The sequence below is a fragment of the Haliotis rufescens genome, unplaced genomic scaffold, assembly GCF_023055435.1.
Source record: "Haliotis rufescens isolate VD_foot unplaced genomic scaffold, xgHalRufe1.0.p SCAF_12, whole genome shotgun sequence".
In the NCBI taxonomy this organism is placed as follows: Eukaryota; Metazoa; Mollusca; class Gastropoda; order Lepetellida; family Haliotidae; genus Haliotis; species Haliotis rufescens.
The window spans coordinates 10,300,934-10,315,432 of NW_025963802.1; the positions used below are offsets into that span (position 1 = coordinate 10,300,934).

The following is a 14,499-nucleotide window of genomic DNA, read 5'->3' on the forward strand; positions in this document are numbered from 1 at the left end:
TCACTACGGGTTTGCGTTGTGAAATTCCTTATTTTCACCCATGGGTAATTTTAATTCAACACTTACACTTGGGCGACGTTCCAGACTTCCAAGACTTGAGTGAGTGAGTGAGGTGGGTTTGAAAGCCGCTTTGAACAGTAGTCAAGTTTTCTTTCAAGTTTGTTTTCACCTTTGTGTGGGAGGAAAGCGCGAAGTGATGCAGATCGCAAACGCTTACCACTACGGTCACTGGTATTATGTTGTCAAACCTAGAAATATAATCGGGGCGATCCGGGATTGGAACCCATATTCTTAGATTTCTGGCCTTCCAAGGGACGCAACTTTGCACAGCGAAATGTTTGGCCTCAGACTACTAGGCTACCCGTGCCCCTAAATGATATTGGATATGTCTGCATGCACGAATAACTTGACAGCAGACTAACTCCTGGAATGGAACGAAATGAACCTTTCCTTGACGCACACCTGTAAAGGTGTCATTTCACTGGTTCATACGTGCAAATTAGGACGCTGCTTCCAATTTCAATGGGACGTGTATTCTGTTTGACGAAAACTCCATTAACTATGTTTCACAGAAAACAAAATCAAACATTGTGGTTATTTGTCTTTATTTCAAGGATACCGATAATTTTACCAAACAATCCAACTGGACCTTCACGCAGGTCATCCTTCGTTCGGGTTATCTGCCTGAAAATAACAATCATATGTTTATCAGTTCGTTACCATGTTCTGGTAACTTGATTACTTGTGAGTGCGTGAGTGACTGGTTTTTCAGTTTTCATTTATTAACAGTATTCCACTTATATCACGGTGTGTCAGCTTAAGGAAAGCCCTCAAGTGATGCAGGTCTCAGACGTTTACCACTCTGGTGAAACCCACGAGAACGGGTATATATGGTGCTGACAAACCTAGATATATACGCGTGACGAACCGGGATTCAAACCCACAATCAGATGATCAAATGTGATTACATAAGTTGATGAAGTGTTTAGAAAATTACCGTGAAGAAATTTTGTATACATGCTTGTTCCGTGTAACAATCTGTCAAATTCAACATTTCATGGGCATCTTATTTTGTAGTATTTTACCTCAGATAAGGTCGAGAGCTTTCATCCTGAACAGATTCCTGAGATTGTTGTTTGTTCTCTGACCAGCACGACTGCCGAGTCTTCCCATCATGTAGCTGTACATGGGGTTGTAGAAGTCGGGGAAGTCCGGGGTGTCCATGTCGCTGTATGCATACAGGGCATAGATGGTGTTGAAGCTGGGCCTCCTAAAGGCGCTTGTGACGGCGACAGTGACGACAAGGAGGAGCAAGACGTTTTTCAGCTGCATGATTTGCTTTGGTGATTGCTGAAATAGAACGGTATGCACATTTTCAGTTATTATCACATCATTTCAAATTAATATACCATAGTCTGCACAACTGTACAATGAGTATTGATTATTGCACCAAAGCTCCTTTTAAGCTCCATGTTTTCTCTAGACACTCGATGATATATATTTTGATTAAGGTCGCGATGCCGAAAATCGTATGCAAATGCAATTGTGACATGAAAGTTTACATAAACCAAGTTATAAGTAGCATACCTGTACTTGTGGCTGTGGTCAGGAACACACTTGGTCCAACTGTATAGAAAGTAAAGAAATATATACGGTATATATACACACTAATCAGTATAATACATCATAGTCGCCGTGCAATTAGGGTCTTAAATCACGTTTTGTTGTGTGTATTTCGACTCTGTGAACCATAAACTTAGGTTACTATTATGCATGATTTACAACCTGTCACTCATGTTGTCACATACATTGGGGTTGCAATTACTACATGTTAGTTAGGTGATCAGATGATTTAGAAAGTTGAGATTGAGTATGTGTTGGATAAGTTTATCTACAGATAGCAGATGCATGAAATCAGTATTCCGGTGTTCAGAAATGACCATATTGCAAACTGAGGAGCAACAGAAACTATACCTCACAGTTGATTTTATCAAATATGGTTTAAAATAGAAAATATCTTAATTTATCGATTTTATATCCAAAGATATTTATACCTTATTATATAATATCACAAATGCAACATAATTTGATTTAAATTTTTCTAAAAGTATAGTTTTTTTTCGCATAGTACACAACTGCTGGTGTCATGTGGTTTCAAAATAATTTCTTACCCCAGTCTTCAATGAACCAGTGTGCTTTTTACACACAATTACCCAGCCACGAACAGATTACTCTTAACAATTTGTTGCAAGAATGAGTGAGCAGCATCTCTTTCAGGTTTCAATTACATAAAAAACAAAGCCGGTATAGCTTCTTTTGTGCATGCCCCTCAGTTTAGCTACTAGAGGTATTTCAACGAGTTTAACAAAATGGTATGTACATTTGACGGCAGTACATGTAAGTATAGTCTTTGGAAGGCATTGAGAAGTGATACACATAAGGCAGAGAATTTATGGATGTTCACTTCTTTAATATGAGAAACACAACATTTCGGAGTATATGCTTACTCCTTCATCATTCACCTGATGAAGGAGTAAGTACATACTCCGAAACGTAAAGTTATGTATATATTATGTAAGTTGAGCAATACTCATATTTAAATGTGAAAAAACATTAATGACGAAATCATAGGGTATTTTTTATGATAGTATCAATAGATCGGCAAACAAATTTACGTCAATTTACATTAAGACAAATATTCTAGAGGCACAGCAGATCTATTAGTCATCTAGGGTGATACGAGACTTCCTTTTTTAAGTGTATTTCTTAATGTACACACTGTTATACGATATGTATGTACGACATGACCCCTGGACACACAAATCTATGAACGTGAAGTATCATGTGACCCAGATACGTAATCTTTTAAAATGATATTCCCCTCTCTTCTTTCGTGTAAAAACATCCGACCATTTTTATATCAATTCGGTGATGCCCAATGCACCACTTCCTATCTTATACCGACAGATACATTCAAACGTCCCCAAGCAAAGCTTACTGATGCAACATATTCTTCAAGAGTTCACAGGCGTAGCTTTATATCTTCTCTGTGACTAGGACTTGAATGGGCGATCTTTTTGTTCCAAAGAGCCATAACTCTCCTTTTGAAATGATATAAGTGACGGTCCAAACTGTCGCTTCCGGTCTGGTTCTCGGATCAATGCGCGCTGCGACAACTACTGACATGTAGAGACGGAGCCAAGCTAAGGGTTTATCCTGTTGCACTTTCGTTTAAAAACGATCGTTTACAACTGAATATTTTTAACTAGCACATATTTTGTAGTGATTGTTAGTTTATAATATCAACATTTGTTGAGTCTTCAACTACAAGACGAATTGTCACTTTGGAATATAGCAGGAAAAACGTCATGAAAAATGGTATATTGCCACGGTATTTTCTACGTCAGAAAACAGCGAGGCATTCTGTCAGTCTGGGCTAACATATTGCATCGGTGAAATAATGCAAACTCATTTCATTTATCAGCCTTTGTGTTATTTCCCACAACAATTCAAGCATTCAAATCTCAACAAATACTACCACGGACTTCAATTTAATGAAATTAGTGATACGCCAACATTTGCAGCACACAGACATCTTTGACAGGCCTTTACCAATGATCTATATAGTAAGTATACATCCGTGCCTTTACAAATATTTTAAGAATAAATAACGTTCAAAATTATAAAACAACTGATTTTTAACGTTTCTTTTTATATCAAAATTAAAGTTGCATCTGAATATTTAAATTTATATTATTTTTTTTAGAAATAGGCCAAATGAACATCTACCATGCATCTATTAAGCACTCAGTTACTCAGTTGCAATATACATACTAGTCATCATACTTTGAAATAAGAGATTTACCCATATTATTCTGACCCTCATAACATGTGTCCCACCATTAAGTGCTCTAAGTCATCACAGGTGTTAATTCATTGATCCATCATTTCTTACAGAATTCTGATACTCATGCTCTTAAAATACTAGTTAATTACAGAGATGTGTCCCAACAAACAACAAATCATACTGACTACCCCACAAAATGTGTATGATGCATAAATATAAATCATAGTTTTATCTTCTTGTTTTAGTAACATAACATTTATTTTAATGTTGACAAATTATTTCCCATACAAACCCAAACACTATCCTGCTGTATCTAAGTATCCTGATTTTCATTCAACAGTACTTCAAGACACCTGCAGTATAAAGTATATTTTATAGATATTATTATCATAGGGCAAATATGAATTTTATATGAAAATATGAATATTAAAGTTTATCATCAATATCTTCTGATGGTTAAATAAATGCAAATTGAACCCCACAGTCAATCCATGTAGATAAATGGATATATTTATGTTATTTGTTTTTGCATATAACAGAATATACTTACATATGTTACAGTGAGTGTCTATAATCAGGCCCAATGTTTTTTACTGAAAATGTCTGTCAATATACATATTGACTGATTCACTCAGGTAAGGTATATTTTTTATTAAATTTTAATTCATTTATTATTCCCTGAAAAATAGGACCGGATTTTAGACAGCCTGCCTGAAATGACTAAAACTGCATAATTTAATCTCCTCAATTTAAATTGGATCTATTTTGATCGTATCAAGATCAAAGTAACTTATGTAAGAAATAAAACATGTTTTCACAATGAATTGATTGATTCTCCAAACCTGAAAGAATACCCAGAGTCCTTTTTTTATGTTACTTATCTTTATTTATCAGCATAATATTCAGTTCAGAAACAGATGACAGCTAAAAAGTCATGCATGTGTAATCAAATACTAGTACACATGCACAAGTGTGCCAAGATATTAAATAAACTTAAATATCTTTTAGTGTGAAGAGAAAAAAGAAAAGCATTAATAATTTGTTTATGTTGGAATTTGAAACATCAGTTTAGAACAAGGAAACATAAACAGCAAGGCCTAATGAGGTTAAGAATCAGCTTTATCTGTGTCACAATCATATGATTATTGTCATTGCAAACTGGATGTAGACACTGCCTTGTTAATACACAATGAGCATTATAGAGATTGGCAATTAGTATGAATATATTGTTTTATTTTATAAAAATTGTAGCTGGCACAAATACTCTTGTATATGTATTTTAACTAATATATAGGGTCCTCTGTGTCTGAAATTTTTTTTTTACTTTGATAAATTAAAAAAAGGACTAAATAATATATATCTTGCATTGATCATATTGAAATATAATCATGGTAGTATTTGGCAACAAACAGCTACCATAATCATATACATAAAATCCTTGTATACAACATGTACCAATTAACCCTTAAATATCAAAACAGATTTCAGTGATTTCCATTTCTTTTATTTTGAACATTGAATCATGATATCTAGTTGATGACGTAATTTTACAGTGCCTATTACTCTTACAATTTCTTGAGAACATTTCTCATTGAAATACTTGGGCCTACATGTGTTGTTGTCAATATTCACAACATTGCTCAAGGCTACGGGCAACGTTGCATGTGAGCTTCATATTTCGCGTGCCGTGTCGCCTCACCGTTGTACATACTGAAATGCATGCATATGATGTAGCCTGCTCGGCGATGCTACAACATAGATATAGGAACGTATACAAAATCTACTTAATTTTCATATTCATACATCAAGGGCAACACTTTCAGTACCGATTGCAAAACGTCAACAAAGCGACCTGGGATTGAACGATCAGCTGATCTCACCGCATCGCTTCGAACGCCTATCTTGTGAATAACTATACAATATAATCAGTCGTGGTCATCCCTGATGTATAATTAATTCAAGGAACATTTATTTCCGGACATGGCAATAGATAAATCATTGTTTAGGCGAAAAAATATGCTCTCCACACACAAGCGTGACCGTTGCCGACAGAGGTGAAGCTTATACTAGTAAACTGTCTATAGCCGTCATAGTAACATGTAGTGCTCGTATCGCGCACACCACATGCGCCGTCAGTTTAAGGGTGGACCGTCCGGGTCAGCGCACCTAGCGGGTCAGTGAAGGGAAGATAAATTGAAAAAGATCGCCCATTGACAGTAGTCTTGGTCTCTCTAATAGATTTAGCACAAGGTAAGGCTATTTTTAAGGTCATTTTCACGATCATTTGCAAAACTTCCGATATATGTATTTATTATATATTATTAAATACTGTAATTGTCCCTGCATACTGTCCAACATGGTCCGATAAAAATATCATACCTAGAAAAGTATATAACATGTTTGATCACAGCTCTTGAGTTTCACCAGGGGTTTTAAGTCTACATGTACAACGTGCATCTCGTTTGACTTTAATGCCTCCCTTTGTTCAATACTGTTGACATTTTATAATAAATCAGAGCTACACTTCTGACAACTATAAACGCGCATTTAAAGGGTCACTAGGCTCGGTTAATTGGCAATCCTAACAAAATTTATTCGCTCCCTGCAAATAACAGTTGCTTGATCTGCTAGTTCAATTGTTTGGATGTACGAGGGGTGTTCATTAAAGATTTCCCCTGACCCACTTCCGATGGACCTAGTGGAATGAAACTTGGCATAGGTATTAGTCTTTCTCCACATAGGAACCACCAAGAGTTACACACTTCTCCCATCGTTTTATGCAACTATTGAGACCTCGCTTGTAAAAGCCCTCATTGTCACAACACGGAGTAATAACACAACCCAAATATGGATTAAGAATATATTTACTAAAATAAAATTAAGAACTATGTTGGTAATGATGTATCCAACGCACTCACACCCATTCAGATACCTTCCACTATAACCCTTCACACACTGCACACTCTTCTCATCCCCACACACACTTCACATACTTCACACACTTCACACACACCCTGTGTCCCTCTAACATACACTTTCCAAATAGTTAAGGTTAACCCTACTTACACATACACTAAGTTTGTACTAATAATCTATCTCTAAATCTCTACTTATACATCAATATACCATCGCATCAATGACAGAACATCAATACATCAATACATCAATATCAGAACACATTAATACATCTCAACATCAACACCTCAATACCTTATTATAACATCTTAAGGCATTAATTCTTCCAACACTTCAAATACATGCATGTCAACAATTAATAATCTCTCATTATGTACACAATATGTACAAAGTCATTCGTCACGCCTCCTTCTACATCATTGCATTATGCATTGAACATTGTGTCGAGCCACACTCAGGTCTCCTTCTCAGGTCTCCTCTAAAGATCCTTGTGTACTTGGCCATCTGTCGCCCTGGGGTCAGGCTTCATAAAATGAAGGTCTCTGCCTCCTCATACTCCATACAGGTGCCCCTCTGGGTCCCCGGACACTATAAACAAACGTTTACACTTAAGTTTATACACAAGTGACCATTCACCTTACACCGAGTATTACATACTCGGAATGGTACACACATAGTTATTCACCATACAAATGAACGTGAGAGCATGCTCAGAATAACTGTACACGGTTATTCAACATACATCAAGCCTGTACAATACTCAGAATAACTAAGAAAAGCATAGAGTTATTCAACATACATTGAGTAAGTACAACTTAGAATAACCAATGTTTCATCCTGTGTCATAAATCTGTCAAAAAAGTTTGCCTGCTTTTTTGGCACATGTCCAAAAGATCCTTTGAGCAATTGACTCGTTCCTGCTTTTGGAAAGGTGTGAGCAACCTGGGATTCCATCGTGCAGACGCCTTTTGCGTGTTCAAATTGTCATTGATGATTTTTTCCACAGACCCTACACTGATCTTGACATCTTGTGCTAACTGGCGAACAGTTATACGTCAGTCTGCCAAAATGGCGGTCTCCACTTGATGGATAGTGTCCTCATCAATGGCTGCATGGGGGCGACCAGGAATGGCAGCTGTTTCCATGACCGACCACACTTGAACTGGCGATGCCAGTGTTTAACAACGTCATATGATGGAGCATCTTCCCCATAAGTTGCTTTCATTCCATCGAAAGTTTCTTTTGGTGTGCGACCTTTCAAATATAAAAACCTAATCACTGCTCGGTATTCTACTGGTTCCATTGTCACACCCTACTCGATCATAACACCTGTAAAAGTGGTAAGATTAATAGTTCGGTGCTGCAAATTCAGACATAACCCATAGATACATGTATCATTACACATGTGCAATTTCAACCAAATATGATAGAGCGGTTTAGGGGAAATCTTTAATGAACACCCCTCGTATTACACAGAATCATTGTCTGTGTTCACACGATCAAACAATGCATGGCAACACTAGTTACACAGAGACATTGTCTGTGTTTCATACAATCAGGCAATGCATGATAACACTAGTTACACAGAAACACTGTCTGTGTTTCACACAATCAGGCAATGCATGATAACACTAGTTACACAGAAACACTGTCTGTGTTTCACACAATCAAGCAATGCATGTTAACCATAGTTACACAGATACATTGTCTGTGTTTCACACGATCAAGCAATGCATGATAACACTAGTTACACATAGACACTGTCTTTGTTTCACACAATCAAGCAATGCATGGTAACACTAGTTACACAGAAACACTGTCCGTGTTTCACACAATCAAGCAATGTATGGTAACTCTAGTTACACGGAGACATTGTCCGTTTTCACACAATCAAGCAATGCATGATAACACTAGTTACACAGAGACATTATCTGTGTTTCATACAATCAGGCAATGCATGATAACACTAGTTACACACTAACACTGTCCGTGTTTCACCAATCAAGCAATGCATGATAACCCTAGTTACACAATACCACTGTCCGTGTTTCACACACTCAAGCAATGCATGATAACTCTAGTTCCACGGAGACATTGTCCGTTTTCACACAACCAAGCAATGCATGGTAACACTAGTTACACAGAGACATTGTCTGTGTTTCACACTATCACGCAATGCATGATAACCCTAATTACCAATTACAAGCATGCAACGTTGAGCCAGTGTTCAGTTTCGAACCAGTGTCGCGGGGCTTTCATACACATATTACCGACGTTTACAATGTCGAGTTCAAAGCACGCTACCCAAGGCATAACTAGGTATTCAAGTGAGCATCGTGAAATAAACGCGTTGCGTTCAAGAGTATTTAACTTGTAAAGCGACGCGTGCACGTGGATAGGTGGCTGCTGGTACTAGTCCTGACGTATACTGGTTTAAGTGCGAACACTGGGATACCGTAACCCAATTTAATACCCCACACATTATACTGACTCAGAGCTGACCGGTCCTTGTTTTATGTCTTAATGCCGAGCGTCAGGCAGGGAAACAACAAGTGTCACCTGCTGACGTCTATTAGAATGACCCAGCTATGGTTTTGAACAATCGATCATCCCCTCTTTGGGCAGCTGCTCTCTATGAATTACACCGTGTAGGTGAATCCAAGATCAATTGCATGGATATCAATTGTAAAATGATATATATGGTACATTGTAACTAGGAGCCAAACCTATCTTTATTCCACCTGAACAAGAGTATTAATAATGATGAAAGATATAATATCATTATACCTTCATTCAATTTAATTTAGTTTATATTATTTCGTATTGAATATCTATGACCATTCAGTTTGAGATCTTATATATCGGGGTTACATAATCTGAAAAGGGGACCATATTTTTTGTGTCATCGATGCATTGTCCATATGTGGGATCGCTGTCATGGAGTTACATGCAGTGTTTGGTTTTAACATCCCTTCAAACATGTAATAATGAGGAATTACAGTCTGCATTCACTGTGAGATATGAACCTAGACAATAAATAACACCTCCCTGTATTTTTGTCATAATATCCCGAACTCCCATATTGGCAAATGTCTACATATGGAATGAAACTCATTGTTTATACCACATACACCTGTCACCGATATACCGATGAATGTTGGTACTACACCTATAACACTGCGTGTTCGCTCAGATGGTCGCAGGCATACACATACACTAGGTCCTATCAAATTTTAGATATTAAATTTTAAAAATATTATTTACTATTACTGGTGAACACAAATTCAAAAAGCCAGCGCCAGAGAATATAATCAATCTCGATTATCTGCCGATTTTGCATTTTGTTTCTCATTGAAAACTGCTTGATATTAAGCAATAAAAAAGTCAATAATTATTTTCTTTGAATATTCTTTAATGGACAAATAAATATCAAATAAGTTAAATTATAAATAGATTCTTCTGCACGAGTACTGGTGCCGGTGTAGAGTCCGTAGTTTTTTCTGAAAAGTAAAAATTGAGTGTAAAAATACATGTCCGTACATTCACTACGATCATGAAAACATAATGTTAATTGATGGAGTGATAAAAGCCATTTTCGTCAGCCTTAATAACGATCTGGCATTATTTAACCTTGCATGAATAGTGCAAATTGATCAATGCAACGTTAAACAAGGCAGAGAGTAGATAACCATGTACAAAAAACTGTTACTGTAAATAGTCGATTCTGGATGAGGCAATATACTTATTCGATTTAAGCAATCAAGGTACGTGTATGATGGTATATAATTTACAATGCCACACTTCCCATCCCAACGTTATCTGGAAGTGGTATTTTAGAAGTTAGTATTAATGAATACAGAGCTCGCTTACATATTACAATGTCATTATTCTTTAAATGCAACGTTTCGGTGTTGGTGTTGTTGCCTGAATCTAGCACCGTGCCGAAACGTAGCATTGATGGAGTATCAACGTTATAACAAATAGGTAAATTCTGTCTTCATCGATTCCAACTTTAATCAGTGTGCACCACAAGTAGGATGTACTCGGGATCTTAGCACGGGATCCCAACATAACATGACATCAACACGAGGGATATCTGATTTACCTTAGATTAAGTCTAAAGCATCCAGTGTAGCGAGTCTGGCGAATGTGTTGTAAGTGTAAGATTTCAATATTATTTTTTACTGACAAAATAACTGAGACTGGGTGACTTGAGTGGCTGATAGGTCATTACATTGCCAATTAGCTTCCACTCATCTTGCCAAAGGAACATCCCAAATATATATTTTACATTTGTTACCATATTTCGTCCTGTCAAAATATAGAGAAGAGAGAGAGAAGAGAGAATAATGTTTATTATAGTGTCACATGTTATATACACTGGCCATATATTGGCCAAAAGTCAACGATTAAGTGGAGAACGCCAAAATAGCTGTCACGGACAGACACAGTACCCTCTTTGCATATGTATCCTCATATATGAGGTGATGCTGCAAGGTGGCTATGTTACATTGGTTATAGCAGAATGAGGACTTGAACGTTTTCATTGGGAACTTTTTTCTCTTGAAATAATTAAAGGAATAACTTTACCTATTTGTATATACTTAAGACGCGATGGTTAACTGAATTGTTCTTGCGATGGCCGACACGTAGTATTGTATATTCAGTTTGGCTTAAATAGAAGGCAATGACTGCCATGTCCAGAACATATTATTATAACTGGACAGGCCCGTGCTCAAAACGTGTCACCATTATTAACTTTTGAACTTAGATTTAACACACAGGGAATACCCATTTGTTGAAGTAATTTTTTCGTGGCTAAATTGTGATGCGCACAAATAACATAGTTAATATGACATAATCGCGATCCTTAAAACGTATACCACATACTGATAAGATGTCTTGGGTTAATTCTGTGATTAAATCTGGACTATGAGACAGACGGTTGTCACCTTCTAATCTTATACCGACTTTACCCGACTTATACAGACTTTAATAATATTTTTTTCAATGCTATTCATATTTGTACGAAGCATGTGTATAATACAATATTAAAGCAATCATAGAAATGTAATGTTAATCAATTTTGCGACTGATACACATCTGACTTAGAGTGTATGATACCATTCTCCAAAAAGAGAAAACTTACTTTTAACGGCGTATTCGGCTTTGCTGCACGGGATGTTCAGTGTAGGACCGAAGTGATGATGATGTTTCTCCAACAATGTGTTAACCTTTATATACTAGTACATATGACCACATCTATACATCATACTATACATCATACATCATACTTATAAACATATTCTGACACACGTCCAGTGTGGATCACGACACATTACAACAACGAAGGGCGGCGTTATGCAATCGCCTAAGGCGAACTATTGTAAATCAGGGATAAACAAGTAACATGCTCACTGATTCGCGCATAACGTGTAAATATATCAGTCATTTTCACGGTCACTTTTATATGTTGAGTGGTCACTGTAAGTGTAAGTTTGGACCTTCACTGTTGGCATGAAGCATGTTTTTAGTGTCCTGTCTGAAGTGAAAGCCACGTCTGTGTTGGCTGTCTTGGTGAGCAGCCTGCTGACCTGGGCCCACTTGCACAAAGCGATCTTAGCACTAAGATGATCGCAACTCCCATACTTTAACATAGGCTTACAATAGTCTTAGCGCTAAGATCGCTTTGTGCAAGTGGGCCCTGGTGACTGGAAGGGCCTGACGAGGATGAGGAGGAGGATGGGTAATGGGGTTGGTTTGGACTTGGTTGGAAACGGGATCTTTTTTGCTGTTTTTCTTGAGTTTTCTCCACCAGTGTGGAAAGTGTTTCAGATGCTGAATTTCTTTGCTGAGACTGTGCGGATTACAGTTGGTTATGGCTCGTCGAGTGAGGGTGGCAATTAAAGCTTGTTTGATTTGATACCAGGTGTTCGCATGAAGGTTAGCATATCCTGCCCCAGCGGTGGCACCCATCACAAACACATGCAAAACAAGTCAATTGTTCACCTGAAGAAAGACGTGAACATATTGATAGGGAGCAAATCAAAATAGGAAATTGCATCTGACATCATATTTTATTTTCAATAATTCATTTGCAGATCATTTGAATTCTATACATGTCGTGTTTAATCGTGATACATAAAGTATCAGGTAGACTATGTCTTAATGAACATTTCAAATTCATTTTCTGCCAACACTTTTTATGCTCGTTTCACAAGTTATTGTTTCAAATAGTGAGTGAGTATGGTTTTACGCCGCTTCCAGACATATCACGGCTGTGGACATCAGAAATGGGCTTCACATATTGTACCTTTTTGGATAATCGGAAGCGGGCCTTCGGTGTGACAAGCAAATGCTTTAACCACTAAGCTACCCTACCGCCCCCATAAATAAAGGTAACCAAGTACGAATGAATAGTATGTATTTATAGTATTATCACTTTATAATGTCTACCCTGACCAAGTCAATGTATAATAATTTATGTGGTGGGTAAGATTGCAACAAAAGAGTACGTGTAATTAATTATATTATGTTTTTGAATGAAACCGAGTGTAGTGGGCAATTGGTTTCAACTTTTCATTCTCTCATCGAAGAGGTCAGCCAGACATTTAAAAAATCAATCAACAACATAATACATGTACATGTCAATGTCACGTGAGTGGATTCACTTCGTGGGAGCACATCTTGGCTAAACAAAACCATAAACCCGCTACTGTCGACAATGGTGGGCCGATCATAATGAGTGTTTCTGACATCATATATAAGCGATTCCACAACATATTGTCACTAAACCTTTTCTCATTTCGTATTAATTATTCATTTAACATTGCCCATATTTCAGATACCTAGAGACCGCCTCCGTGGTCTAGTGGTAGAGCGCCCGCCCGGAGAGCGGAAAGTCCGGGGTTCGGTCCACGGCCGGGTCATACCAAAAGACGTTATAAAGATGGTACTTGTTGTTACCCTGTCTGGCGCTCGGCATTAAGGGGCTAAATCAAGGACTGGTCGGCTCGGGGTCAGTATACTGTGTCTGAGTGGGGCGTTCATGTAAAACTGCGGCATGGTATCTCAGTGGGCTAGCACTAATAATCGGCATCAGTCCCGACTAGTACAAGCAGCCACACACACACACGTGCATGCACGTCGCTATACAAGTGCAATAATCTTCGACGTGACGTTAAACCCTATTTCACCTCACCTCTTGTGACAATCTGATAGCCTGACAATGTAGCTTGCAATGTGCTTGATTGGCAGAATACGCTCACCTTTTAGCGAACACCTGGTATTATCATTATTCGATAGTGTTTGATTTAAACACATGCTTGTAGTCGAAATCGTTCAAAGGAATCTGCGCTAAGCAGGGATTTCTTCATGAAATTGATTTGGTTGTACAGAGTCTGATACACTGTGATCACGAAAGTACTTCAAACAAGAAGACAGCAACATGCTATTTCAAATATAACCAAGCCAAAATCGTCAGCAATATGCTTACAAAACTCAAATGACATTTATAAGTATTTGCTTAACCAGCCTGACTGTGCCTGGATAACCCAAACCCTCTTTGCGCGTGAGTGAGTATGGTTTCACGCCTCTTTTAGTAAGATTCCAGCAATATCACAGCGGGGGACTCCACAAATGGGCTTCACACATTTTACACGTGTGGGAAATCGTGACGAGAGAACGCTTTAGCCATTACACAAGGCTAACCCACTGCCCCGTCACGTTATGTGTAA

General features: G+C 37.7%; 2 long non-coding RNA genes across 2 annotated transcripts; both read right to left on the minus strand.

Annotated features, from left to right (window-relative positions):
• Positions 1 to 588: 588 nt before the first annotated feature.
• LOC124143919 lies at positions 589 to 1,623 on the minus strand. Its single transcript, XR_006862345.2, has 3 exons — positions 1,588 to 1,623; positions 1,086 to 1,350; positions 589 to 684 (listed from the first exon to the last, which is right to left on the minus strand). It is a non-coding gene; the product is annotated as an uncharacterized LOC124143919 (long non-coding RNA).
• Positions 1,624 to 10,157: 8,534 nt separating this feature from the next.
• LOC124143914 lies at positions 10,158 to 10,924 on the minus strand. Its single transcript, XR_006862341.1, has 2 exons — positions 10,869 to 10,924; positions 10,158 to 10,263 (listed from the first exon to the last, which is right to left on the minus strand). It is a non-coding gene; the product is annotated as an uncharacterized LOC124143914 (long non-coding RNA).
• Positions 10,925 to 14,499: the final 3,575 nt, after the last annotated feature.